Genomic DNA, 12341 nt, shown 5'->3' with positions numbered 1-12341 from the left:
TAGAGTACAGCGCCTGCAATTTTAAGTGTGTTTCTACCAAAGCAGCTGCAATGCTGCAAACTTTGCTCAGGGAAGTGCCATCTAGAGATCTGTCATTCGCGAATGCACTGTAAAAAAATTACTTCAGTCCTTCATATAAAAGGGAATCGTCTCAGGTTGTTACTGACACTTTTTCAGGATATCCACATTTCCCTACTGTGACTAGAAATGGAAACAATTTACTGTCAGCAGTTATCGTAAAAATGTGTTGTGAATCCTACCATCGTGGCCACACCTCTGATATGAAACAATCCTCATGAGAATGAAATGGCAGCAGGAGCGGGAGCTCTATAATGATAAGAAAAATGTCCTTTGCTCTGTGGAAAGCAATGTGTGGACGCGTATTCTTGCAAAAAATAACATGTTTGCTGAGGCTACATCTATTTCTACTGGCATGGATTAAATAACCTTCATGTGCACAGATATAAAAAGACATTTGCGGCATACAAGGTAAATGCATTACGATGTAAATGCATAACGATGCAGCAATGCCCCCTAGGGTGTTCTGCTAACAGAATAAAATAATAAAGCATGTTTACATTAAGGGGCGTGGCCAAGCAGGCTACGATGGCAGCTGTGGTCTGCTGAGGCTCCGCGATCGGGCCTGCATTTTGCCCGTTTTCAGGCATTGTTCTCAGCGGCGAAACCTGATTTAGACGCCGGAATCTGCCCTGCACCCATTGATGCCCTCCCCTTGTTGCCACGAGGGACCAGACTGCTGCAGCTCTGAAGGTGCCGGATCTGGGCTCCGAGCCACAAGATGGCGGGCGCGCATCCTGGGAGGTGTATCTAGCCAGCCCGGACGAACACCTCGGGACCCGCACTGGCTCGCAACCACCGCGGACCGCCCGCGACGGAGGCGGGAGCATAGGGGCTGAGTATCGGGGCGAAAAGAGCCGCAATAATCCCTGATCGTGCGCCTGCAGCCAGCTCCGAGGAGACGCGAGAGGGGACGGACGGCCATCTTGCATCGGACGCGGACTCTCCCGGACGGCGAAAGGTCCGAGCCGGGATTTCATTGGTTAGACAGCCAGGGGCGGCGCCCCCCCTCGCTGGTGGTCCGGGAGCAGGGAGCCGACTTTCGCCCTCAGCTCAGCGGTGATTCCCTGGACGGGCCCCCCCCTTCGGCCGGGGCCGCCTGACTCCAAGATGGCGCCCAGAGTTCGGCGCGACTGGCGGGACTCGAATTTGGGGATCCTGTGAGGTGCATCTCAGTGGCAAAGAGGTGAGCAGAGCTCTCCAACCCCCACGCATGTAAGAGACCCCATAGCTGAACGGCTCACAGAACTGGGAGCATCGGAGCCGAAGGCTGCCTGACCTTAATATGGCGGCATAGTCTCCATATCTGTCACTGCATCAGGCAGCGCACCACTACAACAGGGAGGCACGAGACTCGGACCCTGCACCAACAACGACCCCCGCACTACCCCCGCTTATCGGGCTATGCGCAAAGGGCGCTTGGGCCACTCTGGAAGTGCTCACCACTGGCGGTGACAGAGACACCGGCGGGGATCCCTCTCTCTCCGGACGGCTGCATCCCGGTGCATGGTGAGAGTCGACCCGCAGACCGCTGGACCCGGCGGGGAGCCTCTTTTTCAGTGGATCGCATACCCCGCTCTCCGCACCAACGCTTTCATCACGCACAATCTCCCTAGCCACTGCCATGGGGAAACCGAGGGTGACCCAACACGCATCAGTGCCCGAGACGGCCCCAGAGAACATGCCGAAGACCCGGACATGAGTAAACACTGCTGTGCCACAGACCGACCCTACGATCTCGGACAAACTAGACCAGGTACTGGCAGCCATCGAACTCTCCAGGGTGTCCATGGAGGAACGGCTAGGTACCCTAGCAACTGACATTAGCCTTATCCGCGATGACCACCGCAAACTGGCGGACAAAGTGAAAGACTGGGAAAAGACACTGGCTGACCTGCAACCCGTAATCAAGACGCACCAGAAGACGCTACAGGATGTCCTGTACCGCCTAACCCTTATGGAAGAACGCACGGATGATTTGGAAGGGCGATCGAGGCGCTGTAACATTCGCGTGCTGGGTTTGCCGGAGGGAATTGAGGGCTCGAACCCGCTGAACTACATGGAGGCATGGGTGAAATCCTTCACCCCAGAGACGGACCGGACGGCATTCTTCTCCATTGAGCGTGCTCACAGGGTCCCGGCCCGCAAACCGCCACCAGGAGTTGTCCCGAGACCGATGCTGGCGAAGTTCCTACATTTTCGCGACAGGGATGCAGTGCTGCGAGCAGCAAGGGTGGCAGGCCCCCCGCAGGTGGAAAATAAGCAGATAATGGTACTCCCGGATTACGCACTAGCAGTACAGCAACAACGGTCTTCGTTCTTGGATGTGAAACGCCGACTCCGAGAGAACAATATCCAGTATTCCCTGCTCTTTCCAGCTAGCCTCAAGGTCATCCATAACGGCTCTACTGTCTTTTTCACTACCGCCGGGGAAGCACATGATTGGGCGGATCATCAATGCCCACAGCAATCCAGAGCCGAAATTACACAAGACCCCACCCTTAAAATACCGCAAACCTGGAGACGCACCCAGAAGCAGCAACGCGGCAGAGTAAATGGCATGACCAGGTCACGTACCCAAGACTCTCCAGACCTGGAACAAATTGTGAAAGAACGACGGGAGGCCCTGCAGGCAGTGATCGACCTTCAGGCATCCCCCCCTACAGAGGACATAGATCGACCCCTGCACATTTTTTCATCGGAAGGGGAGAATGACAGCGATGGAACATTATCTGGCGAGGACTCCATTACACCCCCTCTGGTCACTCCTCAAACAGCGGACAACATCCTAGATGGACAAACGAGGACCCTCTCGGCATGAGATGTGCTTGCTGAGAGAGATGTGAGGGCAGGTACACCCGGAACTCACTAGCTAGATACACGCACCATAGCCATTTCACGGCATGCCCTGAGCAACGCCCACAGATCCTACAAAGGCCCGATCCGCGATTGGCCTCGAGCATACACACTGCTGCCCCCACTATATATTGTTACACCCTCCTCGCTAGGGAGAGTAGGTTTGGACGCATCGTCCCCAACGATGGGTCCCTGGTATTGGGACTGTTTCCCGACCTCAGTTGTACGGTTTGTTATCCCAGTTCAGCAATGCCCCAACCCCCCTCATGGAACAACATACACCCGGGTACTCGAAATACATAGACGACCGGCGCAATGGGTCGCGCGTGCCCTCCCCCGACTAGGGAGGTCTCGATTACCATGCTCCACCAGACACATGTTCCCCTTTTGTTGCGCACTGACACCGAGCCATGGCAATAACCACGCAACACACTGACATCAACATCCTCACACTCAATGTCAGAGGACTCCACACACCGAGCAAACGGTATGCAGCGTACTCATATGCAAAACACCACAATGTTCGGATAGCATTCTTACAGGAGACACATCTCATCGCAACAGAGGTGGGAAAACTACAGACTAAATGGCGCTGCACTATATGTGCCACGACATACTCCGCATACGCACGCGGGGCACTGATCTGGGTTCGGCCGGGAACTCCTTTTCAGGAACTCCAGAGGGTGGTGGATAAAGAGGGCAGATACACCTTGTTAGAGGGACTCCTCGATGGGCAAGTAGTACTCCTGGGTAGCATATACGCCCCAAATGTAGAGCAAGACAAATTCTGGGATCACCTCACCGGGATTCTGGCCCCATTTGCCTCCATTCCCTGGATTTTAGGTGGGGACTACAATTGCACGCTGGACCTAGCCCTGGACCGCTCCCACCCCCCTCCCGCACACTCTCCCACCTCCAGACAAACCGAAAGATTCCGGGCCTGGATTACACAATGGGCACTCACTGACGCGTGACGAATGCGCCACCCACATACCCGTCTGTACTCATTCCATTCCATCCCACATAACCTACGAGTCTGCCTAGACAGATTCCTATGCTCAGCAGCGATTTTACCCAAAATTAGTCACACGGACTACATGGGCAGGGTCATATCTGATCATGATGCCCATATCCTACGATTAAACTGGAGACCCCCACACCCCCCCGTCCCCACCTGGCGTCTACCACGGGATTGTTTATCAGACCAGATCTTTAGGCACAAACAGGGACGTAGCATCCAAGACTATTTCGCACACAACGCAGGCACAGCTTCCTCAACATTAGTGGAGTGGGATACATTCAAAGTAGTGGCCCGAGGAGAATGTATTAAACAAATCACAGGGGTCAAACAAACACTAGAACAAGCGCTCACCATTGCCGAACAACAACTTGCAGCAGCTACTAAACGGGACACCACATCCGCCGAAGGGGCAAAGCGGATAGCCACAGCAAAAACAGAATACCAAGCCGCCTGCGCTGATCTCCGCCGGTACAATTTTAGATCGTATGCAACCCAGATGCATAAAAAAAGGGATGAAACAGGCACATTGTTGGCATGGCTAGCCAAGCAGGACGCTGACGTGAAGCCCATAACAGAAATACTGGACCCCCAAGGTAATTTAGTGCGATCCCAGGCCGAGATTCTCTTAGCGTTCCACTGCTACTATGCGGAGGTTTACAACAGTACGGCTCCAACTACACAGGCCATAATAGATTGTTTCCTCGACCCCTTGACAATACCCAAAGTCAAGAAGACGGATAGGACGGCCCTAGATACGGCTATAACCTCCACAGACATAACCCAAGCCCTGCATGCCCTAGCCCGTAACAAGGCACCGGGATTAGATGGGCTCCCGCTGGAATATTACACACTTTCTCCCCACAATTGGTCCCTCGACTAGTAGAGATGTTTACAACCGCGTTAGAAAGGGGAGAGTTGCCGAGATCCCTAAGGGAATCCGTAATCGTGACCTTCTTAAAGCCACACCGGGATCCGCAACAGATGGCCTCCTACCGCCCTATCACGCTCCTCTCCGCCGACTGTAAACTCCTCGGGAAGATATTAGCGGACAGATACACACAAATTATACGACCTCTAGTCCATCCGGACCAATGTGGATTTGTCCCCGGGAGACGCACATCCCAGAACATACGCCGAATATTCCACGTCCAAGACCAGGTGAGACACATCCCCGGTCAGCTTGTCTCATCCTAGACCTCGAGAAGGCCTTTGATTCCCTCACTTGGCAGTATCTCTTCTCGGTCCTGCAACGGACGGAACTCGGTCCCATCCTCTTAGCATACACACAACTCTTATACACAAAACTCACTTCATGTGTCCGCATAGGACGGTACATCTCGGCAGAGTTTGCGGTCCGGAGGAGCATGAGGCAGGGCTGCCCGCTGTCGCCCCTACTCTTTGCCCTAGCAGTCGAACCCCTGGCTATACGATTACGACAAGAGGGGACACACTGGGGCATTCCCATAGCAGACACCAAACAAAGCGTCTTCATGTATGCTGATGACCTCTTAATATACGTATGAGACTTCACGGAAGATTTAACTCCTATCTGGGCGAAACTAACAGAATTCGCAGCAGCCTCCGGGTTAAAAGTGAATTGTGATAAATCCGCAGTATACCCACTACATCCAAACCTACCCCCCCAGGACATATGGCTAGGCAGCCAACAGGTGGCCTGGAGCGCGGAAGCACCCCGTTACCTCGGGATCTGTCTCTACCATTCCCCGACTGACATTTTCGAGGGTAACCACTGTAAGGCATTGGCGGGCGTCAGAGCCGCAATCGGATTCTGGAAGAGCCTCCCACTGGCACCGATCGGCCGGATGGTTTTAGCCAAAATGATAATGGTTCTGCGATTGTTATACTACTTCACCAACTTACCAGTGATCCCGCCTAGAACCTTCTTTCGTGACTTAGACTCGCTTCTCAGTACGTTAATCTGGGGTCCCACCAGACATAGAATAGCACTGAAGAAACTACATTTACCCACCACACAGGGAGGACTGGTCGATCCCTCCTTTGAATCCTATTTCCTAGCGGCACAACTACAATGGCTATCCTACTGGACGGCAGATAGGCACACAGACGGAACACACACCATAACTGGTCGGGTACCCATATCGGAGCTCCATCGCCTATTACTACCCGGCACTAAACCAAAACGTACATATCCCTTACAAGTAGCAGTGGCGCACAAGTGTATGCAAAGAGTACACCGCATGTCACCGGAGACACCCCTGTACTCCCCGTTATTCCCGTTGGTTGGCTGGCCCAAACGCGAACACTATAACACAACCAATATGCTCATCGCCTGGACGATCTGTGGCATTACCGAGATGGAGTCCCTTTTCGAGGACGGACAGCTGAGACCGCTTCAAAGCCTTATGGACGACTACGGTCTTCCCCCAGGCCAGTTCCTAATCCACCGTCAACTTCTTGAGAGTTACCGACCATACCATGACCTCGAGTAGGGGAGCCGACACACACCCAGTCCTACACACGGTTCTACATATGGGAAGGGGTTGACACTTAACCACTTGGCTATATAAAGCCATACGAGCACTTACTAATAACCTATTAGAGACCCTGCGAACCACTTGGGAGGAAGAAATCGGACGCCCACTACATGAGAAAGAATGGGAGAGGGCCCTGGAATACCCCAAGAAGGTATCTAGAAATGCACGCTTTAAAAATATACAATTCTACATAATCCATAGAGCGTATCTGACACCGGCACGCCTTCAGCGATTCTAACCAGACACACAGTTTCTTTGCCCCAGATGCCAATCACAGGAAGCAGACATTCACCACATGTTTTGGAGTTGCCCCTCAATCCGATCCTACTGGCAAAACATTCATGCCTCTCTAAGGGACCTCACAGGACTCACATACATGAACACATGGGAGGCCAGTGCATTAGGTATCTTCCGGAAACAAAAACAATATAAAGTGCACACTCGATTTAGTTCATTAGCCGTGTTGCTAGCTAAGCGGAATGTGGCCATGCACTGGCGTTCCCAGAGAGGTCCCCCGCTCGCGGCCTGGGTGGGAGCAACACACAAATGGGCTGCGGCGGAAGAGGAAACATTGCGGGAGGAGGAGGTGAGGGGGATACGCAAGCACCCCATTTCTTTGGAGTGGGCCCTATTACTACATCGCTTCAAGCAATCGATTCCTGGTGAGGACCCAGGCGGCATACATACACCATCCGTCCTACAACCACAGGATCAGACCATAACCGACCATACCAGACCTTCCCCGGTTGCGTGATCATTCCACTGGCAGTAGTACCACACACTACGTCACTTTAGACGACTGAATATGAGAGTTAGACCGACCGAAATCCACTTCCAATAGCACACAACCATATCGACTACCGGGACACGTAACACCCACACGCCTATTCCGACGTCCGACATCAATGCCCGGGGACGAAATTCCATGACCATTCCCCAGTTCTTGTTGTGTTATATTTCTGTTTATGTGGCATGCACACAACCGGAGACCCCAGGGTTAACAAAATGTCTCTCGACCAACCCTCTTTTTCTGAATAGCGTTATTCTGTGGTATGAGATGTAACATGCAATTCAACTGAACGTATCCTATTATTGCTATTTGTCAAGATAAACTATAAATGCCAATAAAAATGTTACAAAATAAAAAAAGCATGTTTACATTAAAATAGAAGTAAACGCATTACATATTTAGGTATACAGCTTCATGTTTACACATAAAAAGTATGATGTACTTTCCCACCTTTGAATGAAAACCAGACAAAATATTTCACCCCCAACACACACTGAGCACAGAGCAACCATGCCATGTGTGTGTGTAGCAGAGAACTGACGGTCCTGAAGCAATTTAGAGTGCACGCAGAGACCTGAGTTCAGGAAACGTCTGCCACCCGGGGGCTGCACCACACAGGAGCTACTGCCCAGGAGCTCCTTTCCCTGGAAAGAGGCTATGCCGCCAGGGTCGAGGAGCCCTTGAGAGGAAATGGGCAATTAAAGGAGCGGGCTGTCTGCAGGACACACAGTGAGGCTACGGCGGGCAGGGGCATGACTGCATAGAAATTGCACCCCAGCGATGTTTGTTGTTTGCCCTCTGCCCTCAATGAAGGAATGATTATCTACCTCGGCGATAAACGCTTTTCATTTAAAGTGCAAAAACAAAAGCATTCCGAAGACCTCCCAACTGATAACGAACTGTGAGGAAAAATACAAATAGTGCGCAGCAATCAGCATAGAGCAACAGGAGAAACTCCTCCCAGAAAGAAAACTATGGGGCTCTTTCATCGGAAACGGCGCCACTTCCTGCCAGCACTTACTCTTTATTAGCCCCCCGTTTGCAGCGGAGGAAGACTAATTAAGTTTAATTGATCTGTAGTTGAGCGGTGCTGCACTCAAGCCACAGGAAGTGAGGTATGGTGACTTCTGCCGAATTAGAAGGCAGCAAACGAAAGTCACCATTGAGCGGTGCTGCACTCAAGCCACAGGAAGTGAGGTATGGTGACTTCTGCCGAATTAGAAAGTCACCATGCTCTTAACCTATGGTAAGTGCGGGCAGGCTAAAAGCCCATTCTGCATTTTATTTTTAACACAATAAATCGTCGCCATAGCGACAGCGCATGCACGCTGCCTGCAGGCTTCGACCTAAAACTCAGCTACTGTGTCGAAAAAGGGCACCTCTTTCAGAGACTTTTGGATTCGAGAGTTTGCCATATTGGCTGTGAGTCACAAAGGTATCTGAAGTGAAGAGGAAAATATGTCTTATTGGTTAACACACAGAAACAAGATTCAGAAGTAGAGTGATGAATAATGTACAGAGCTTAGAGTTTTCAGTACTGTCGAGTCTGGGGCTCTTGTTAACGAGATGCAAGGCGCAGGCAGCAAAACACTTACTGCCCCTAAATTTCTGAAACCAATACCAATGCGGGCATGGCGGGGACCCGAAGCGGCCGTGGTAATCCGTTAGCGAACAACTTCTATGCCTGACAGTCATCTGCAGTCTGAGTACACAGCGGATCGCGTTTTCAGAGGAGAGATGTCATGTACCAACAACGACAATACACAGCGACACTTGCCGCATGTCATTTCAACGCTGCTGCTCCCCAAACCCTTCAAAGCTACATTTTCAGAAGATATTTTTATATAAACTCTGTGGCAACAGTTCAATAAAATGCACATGCCACGCATGCTAAAATCACACCGACTAAGGGTCGGATATTTAAGAAAATAATTACAACTGGAAAAAAAATGAAGGGATAGGAGAAGCTTTGCTTTACCGGAGGGAAGAAAAAAAAGTGGGGCGAGCAAGACAGAGAGTCAGAGCGAGGCGCGCGCGCAGGAGAGCGAGAGGAAAGCCAGATGGCGCCTCTGATCATGCCTGCTAGCGTAACCGCACGTAGAATGCCACACAAAAAGCTGTGGTAGGACTTTTAAAAGCCCACTAACTAAATGTCTCGCCAGAGCAGCGCATGCGCTGGCTCAGGCGAGACCTACAAATGAGGCCCCTCTGTTGCCCTACTTTACAACCCTGATGAGAAGGCACTCTATCCCATGTTAGACTCAATCAATGGGACTGCGGCCCAGCCACAAATCTAATTGACTTAGATGGGGAAGGGATCCACTACAACAGCGAAGGAAGAATCCCTGGAATGTTATAATGATTAGATGCATAATGACTAGGTGTCGTGTGAGGGGGGTAGGAATAAGGGGAGATGATGAGTTGGGCTGTTACATTCCTTTAACTTTTTATATATCGACAAACAGAATTCAACCCGAAGGCAATCGACAAGTGGCCTGAAAGGCCATGAGGAGGATGCATGCTGTACCATGGATGTCATTTAGCTTGCCCCATGCTACCCCTGGACTAAGAAGTGGCAAAATCAGTGCCAAAAACACAGGGTGTCTCGCATTATCAGAGTCAGGCTCTAAACTTGTTTTCTGCTCATTTCTATTACATTAATATTGAATAATAGTTTATTATTCACTATTAGTATATTAAAAATTCGAGCAGCACGATCTGGACCTTCACTGGCATCTGAGGTAAGAAAAATAATGGCTTTAAATGTATGCTGTGTGCATGCATGTGGGCGAGAGTGAGTTTGTGTGAGAGAGTGTGTATATGTGTGAACATGTATGTTTGCATGTGAGATCGTGGGTATGTGTCAAAATGAGTGAGTAATTATAAGTTAGTCAGAGAGAGTGCAAATGAGTGATTCAGAGTGAGAGTGAGTGCAAGACACTTGGTGAAAATAAATAGGTGCAACTGAGTGCTAATGAGAGAATGAGTGTGAATAAGTGAATGTAAGTGAACCTGTGTTGTTATGCTTGCAAATTTGCTGTTGGACCTGGCATGCTTCTTGGTGTATAGAAGCACCCATCGCAAAATGTTGCCAATGGCATACTGGTGAACATACTTGCAGATGGGATACCCTCAGCAAAATGCTATTGCTGGCACACTGCAGGTAAATTTTGGCATGCATGGGGCACCCATGAAAAAATGCCAGCACTGGCAAACAGGAGGAAATCCTTGGCATAGTAGCAACTGTGGCAAATTGCTGGTGATGGCACATTGGAGGAAATTCTTGACAGATGGGAAAACAACTGTGGCAATGTCATGGGGCTACCCATGACAAATTGTAATCCACAACATATTTATCAGACAAAACCTTTGACACAAGGGACATCCATAGTACAAGAGGAGCAGTATTAGGAACATTCTGGCACTGGCATTATGTATGTAATGTTTGGGCAAAAAGGTCCATCGCAGTAAAATGCTGGTCCGTGCAATGGAGGTACTTTTTTTTTTACATAAGGGGGCGCCCACAGGACATTTTAAAACATAATTGGGTGAACTCATGTGGACTGTCATGTTTCATTAGGTAGGCACGCCATGAAAGGACTTGAATATTTAGTGAGTGTTTTTTCGGAGCCTATGTCAGTTCTCCCCTAGAAGAATATAGAATAATAATTGTGCAATTAGGATTAGGATCGTGTGACATCACTTCTTGGGATGACTCAGGGTCAAAGGTCATCTGGTGTCACTTCTTGTGACATCATTAAGGTCTAAGGGAATATGATGTCACATCCACTACCTCTGGGATTTTAGTGAATCGACGCCCGTGTGCTGTACAACAGGATATTACTCTGTGCTTATGAAAATGACAATCAAATTTGCTATACAAAGAATTGTTGTCAAAATCTAGATGCTGTAAATCACACTACCACACAGAAAAACAGAAATGTAGAAAAATCAAAGTACAATACAGCAGGTTTGTAAACATTATGCTAAGGTTATCATACTTAAAAACAGGTTAGTGTTTAAATAAACTTTGAAGGTGTTGTCTTACCCCCTGAGCTGGAGGATGTGAGAATTCTCCGGTTATAGTTTCGATCCTGGTCAACTAAACAAACAAGCCTCTAGAAAGAGAAAGGAGATTTTTACAATCACAGAGAGCTAATAGTGGAATAACTAATCACACAACAACACTTAGTAACGCAAGTACCTGAGCTAAAAAAGAATTAACTGACTAAGCTTTCTTATACATAAAAGACCTACATATTACAACTGTGCTTCGCAGCCCAGCACATTAATTCACTAAGGGGCATATGCATCAACATTAGCATTTGCGATTCCTTATTAGCGAAAAATAAGGAATCGCTAATAAGGAATAGCAAAAGGCTATGCATGTAGGAATCGCTATTCAAATAGCGATTCCTTAACATTCCTTATTACCGAATCGGTAATACCGAATCGGTAATAAGGAATACCTACCCATTCATTCCTATGGGCTTGGAGGCCCATAGGAATGAATGTAAAGCCATTCTGTATTAGCGATTCGGTATTACCGAATCGCTAATAGCTGGAGCACTTTCAAGGGTGCCAGGGTGTCAAAAGGACACCCTGTTGCACCCCTGAAAATGATATGTGCACATATGTTGCACACACACATGCTCTAAGGGCATGTGTGTGCGCAACATGACACTTTGAAAAATGCACAAAAGTGCATTTTTCAAAGTTTTTGCAAATTACCATGCAGTTCATCTTCATGGTAATTTGCTCCCCTTATTAGCGAAATCGCTAATTTTTTAACTTTGATGCATTGCATTTAAGGAATCTCACTTTGGGATTCCTTAAATGCAATCGCTATTTAAGGAATCGGTATTTAAGGAATCCCTATTTAAAGAATCGCTATTTAAGGATTCCTTAAATACCGATTTCTGCTTTTGGGTTGATGCATTGGGATTGGGAATTTTTTACTTAATACCGGGAGCTAATAAGGAATCGGTATTTTACCGACTGGATTTTGGCTTGATGCATAAGGGTGTAAGCTGTTTCTTGAACGTATTTTTTTTTTTGAAAATCTGTTTTATTAATATTT

At 48.9% G+C, this 12341-nt stretch overlaps 1 protein-coding gene across 2 annotated transcripts in view; it reads right to left on the bottom strand.

Moving 5' to 3' along the window:
• LOC146789947 (anion exchange protein 2-like) overlaps positions 1 to 12341 on the bottom strand; it is a 2390686-nt gene that overhangs the window by 1917644 nt on the left and 460701 nt on the right. For both annotated transcript variants that reach the window (XM_085628246.1, XM_085628245.1), the window contains exon 4: positions 11310 to 11379. The gene's annotated coding sequence lies outside the window, so the exon portion shown is untranslated. The remainder of the gene's footprint in view (positions 1 to 11309; positions 11380 to 12341) is intronic.

Source organism: Triturus cristatus, chromosome 10 (assembly GCF_964204655.1).
Source record: "Triturus cristatus chromosome 10, aTriCri1.1, whole genome shotgun sequence".
NCBI lineage: Eukaryota > Metazoa > Chordata > Amphibia > Caudata > Salamandridae > Triturus > Triturus cristatus.
Note: the sequence above shows the minus strand (reverse complement) of the source record. Positions and strands in the feature narration are given on the sequence as shown.